We start from the raw sequence: 3,678 nt of genomic DNA, 5'->3' as shown, positions 1-3,678 counted from the left end.
GGGCTTACATTGTATTTATACTGTTGCCACTTTGATTATTATTGTTTTTCAAAGAGTCAACTATCCTCTGCAGTTTTTGTTCAGTGTTATCGTGGTTCAGATGTACTTTCAGAGGTCTATATGTTGTTTCTGGTTTTGGACTGTTAAGGACGACTTCTAGGGATGTTCTTGTACAAGAATACCTGTGAAAGATGGAAACTGTGTATGTTAGAAACTTGTTAGAAAATGCAAATGCAAATTAAAGCAAATGTCAAGGCCCCACCCTGTGAAATGCAGTAAACTTGTGAAAACTGGAAAAACAAGTCAGTCTTGTTTATTTCTGGCTCTCGTAGGTATCACTGTGTATGTATCTTGACACTTGTACACAAACATTTGTCTAGAGACTGTATCCAGCAGTTACTAGATCACTGTTATTGTTGTAGTTAAGTACCACTGGGTTGGTTCCAGCTCATAGTGACCCTGTATAGGGTTTCTAAGGAGTGACTGGTGAATTTGAACTGCCGACCTTGTGGTTCTAACCAACTTTAATATGCATTATCCTTCAGTGCCATAGGATATGTATATATTCAACTTTACTTTTCTGACTTGCTTATGTGAGAACACAGTCTGAGAGTTTCCATTTGCTTTGATTCCTCACCCAGAAAACTTTTTTTTTGGTTTATTTCAGAATTCTGAATTTTGTCAGTTGGTGGAGCGTACAGTGGTATCTCTTTCTGGTTTTAATTTGTATTTCTTTGATTACAAATGACTTTAAATATAATTATATATGTTTATTGATCATTTGTATTTCTTATTTTGTGATGTTCTTGTTCAAGACTCTAACCTTTTTTTAAAAAAAAAAAAAAACAATGATGTGTAACGTTTCCTACAAATGAGAAGAGCTTTCGAGTCCCTGGAGAAGGACATCATGCTTGGTAAAGCGGAGGGTCAGAGAAAAAGAGGAAGACCCTCCAAAGAGACGGATTGGCACAGCAGCAGCAGCAATGGGCTCAGGTGTAGCAATGATTATGAGGTTGGCCCAGAACTGGGCAGTGTTTTGTTCTGTTATGCATAGGGTTATTATGAGTCAGTACTGACTCGACAGAACCTAACAACGACTGTTTCAAATATCTTCTCTCACATTGTGCATTTTAAAGTATTCTTCAATATAGTCAAATTTAGTAATATTTCCTTTTTGTTCTGTGTATGTATGTACATGTTCTTATGAATTTTAATCTTAAAATTTTTTGTAATGTAAGACCAGGAACAAATTTGCATTTTTTTCTAAAATTTTTACTGATGTTTCTTTTAGTTTTTGTTCATAATAAGGATATTATTTAATTTTAATACATGATTGGAGACTAACTTTGATGGAGACTTACTAGCTTTCTTATGCTTCCTAATTGCATGGCATATCTTTCTTCACTCTTCATTTTTCGCTTCTTTATTTCTTCATATCTTTGAAGTGATCCTTTTTGAAGATAGCATATTATTGAATCTTGTAGTTTTTAAAATGTTTTTATTGTGAATTGAGTGATTAGTTTACATGGGGGCACATCCGGTTTGCAATCATTGTTTCATTGCAATGATTTCAATCTCCTCTGTGCTCATCATTCAACAGTATGTGCATCTATTCCCTCTGTTTTTTTGATTAGGGGATGTACACAAAAACACTTAGGAATATATAATCATTTACACAACCAAAGGATACATTCTGCAAACCTGACCCCTGGCCATCAGCACTGGGCTGCCAGCACACAGCTTTTCTATTTCTATGAGTTTAGAATTCTTAGCTGTTCTCTCTCTCCATGCTCTCATCTCTGCCTCCATCTCTAGAGTCTCTGCTTCCCTGGATAGGGTCCCACATTCCACTCATGTTCCTTTCCCTAGATGGTCCTAGTGTTCTCTGTTCCTTGACTGTAAGATTAACTACTCCTCTCTTTTTGTTACAAAACTTCTACCTTTTCAGTTGTGGCAGTTGCAATTAGTCGTGATACAATTAGTCACTAATGAATCATAAGAATCTTTTTCCCATCTCCTTTCACCAGACCCATCTAGACAAGATGAAAACTATTCAGTGGGGATTTTACTTTCCCCCACACCCTCTGAAACTAAACTCCCTCTTGAAAACTTGTAAGCTAGTCACTTTGTGCCTTTATGTTGTTGTAAAGTGCTGTCAAGTCGGTTCTGACCCATAGCAACCCTGTGTTTCTGAGGAGCAGCTGGTGAGCTTGAACCACCGACCTTGCAGTTCAAATGGCTTTGCAGTCTGGCACATTAACCCACGCCAATGTCTAAGCTGCCCATCCCTATCAACCCTGTATACAGAGATGATAAGATTTATTTTTAATGTGAAGACTCTTTCCCTCTCAGTTGGTATTTTGAGTGAATACATCCATAAGTATAGGTCAAGTTCATCAAATTGTAGCAGTTTACACTTGTTTCCTTCATATTTTTTTTATTTTGATTTTTTTGCTGTAAAAGGAAGCTTTATTGTTTTCATTTGATTCATGGATTGGGAGAAGAGGGGCTCCAGGGCATTGACTATACTGCTTCTGTGTCTGGAGAGTAAGGTTCAGGCAGAAGGTCTGTGGAGAGCAGGGGAATGCTGAAATGCCCTTCACAGGTTGCTGGGCTCCAGAGGCTCTTCCTAGTCATGCTTGAGAGTGAGCCTCTTGAAGAGCTATTTGCCCAGCCCTGCCTGGAGACAGGCCATCCTACAGAGATTGGTCAAGTGGTCACCCACATTCTTGATAATTTTCACCTCCTTGTTGAGGAAATGGTTCTCCAGAAAGTCACAGAGGTGAGGGTCTGTGTGGGTAGCACCCACAGTGTGCAGATCCAGAAGGGACTGGTTCAGGTTCTTCTCCGGGACCAGGGCAGCTTCCATGGCATCCAGGGTTCTTCCCCATTCATCTTGGGACTGCTTCTGTATGTCCTGGAAGAGTTCACGACCACCACGGTGGTTTTGCAGTTTCAAGAGATGCTCAGCACCCTTGCGCTTCTCCTCCACCAACTCATGGAAGTATTCCACACCTTCCAAGGCCATATCATTGTGATTGAAATAGAAGCCCAGAGAGAGGTAGGTGTAAGAGGTTTGCAGATACAGATTAACCAGATGGTTGACACCGGTCTCCACTTCAGCGGAATAATTCTGATGGATCTGAGAGCTCAAGGTTGGTTGAAGTTTTGGAGCTAACCACACACACTCAAAATGGTGTTTAGCTGGTCCTGGTAACAAGGAACTGTCAAGAAGATCGTCCCAGAGAAGAGATTGTGCCTAAAGATGTTAGAGGTGGTCCGAGGCTCCCTGGATCTTTTACATCCAACACTGTTGAAATAAGACACAGATCCATGGGACTGCAGTGTGAGCTTGTTTCCTTTATCTTTTATCTTCCTCTAGTAGAATTCTGATCATCAAACCATCAAAGCCATGTCGAATGGGCACTATTAATAAATTTGGTCATTCTTGTGCATCTCCCCTCACTTCATACCAGTTGGGCACTTTATCTCAGCTCCAGCCCTCTGTGGCTAGGTCCTTGTCCATGGGGTCAGGGGTCCCTAGGTCTCAACACACTTGGACCAGCCAACCCCTCCTCTTCTCTCTCTCATCTCCAGGTCATTGAGAGTTGATGGAATGTGGTCAAACTTGACCCATATCTTCGTTGCTGCCTTTCCCCTTCTTCCACTCACCAGGAG

General features: G+C 40.6%; 1 pseudogene; it reads right to left on the bottom strand.

The window, feature by feature from the left end:
- Positions 1-2,629: 2,629 nt before the first annotated feature.
- Positions 2,630-3,224, bottom strand: LOC102840554 (annotated as a pseudogene).
- Positions 3,225-3,678: the final 454 nt, after the last annotated feature.

This window comes from Chrysochloris asiatica, unplaced genomic scaffold (genome assembly GCF_000296735.1).
Source record: "Chrysochloris asiatica unplaced genomic scaffold, ChrAsi1.0 scaffold00324, whole genome shotgun sequence".
In the NCBI taxonomy this organism is placed as follows: domain Eukaryota; kingdom Metazoa; phylum Chordata; class Mammalia; order Afrosoricida; family Chrysochloridae; genus Chrysochloris; species Chrysochloris asiatica.
Note: the sequence above shows the minus strand (reverse complement) of the source record. Positions and strands in the feature narration are given on the sequence as shown.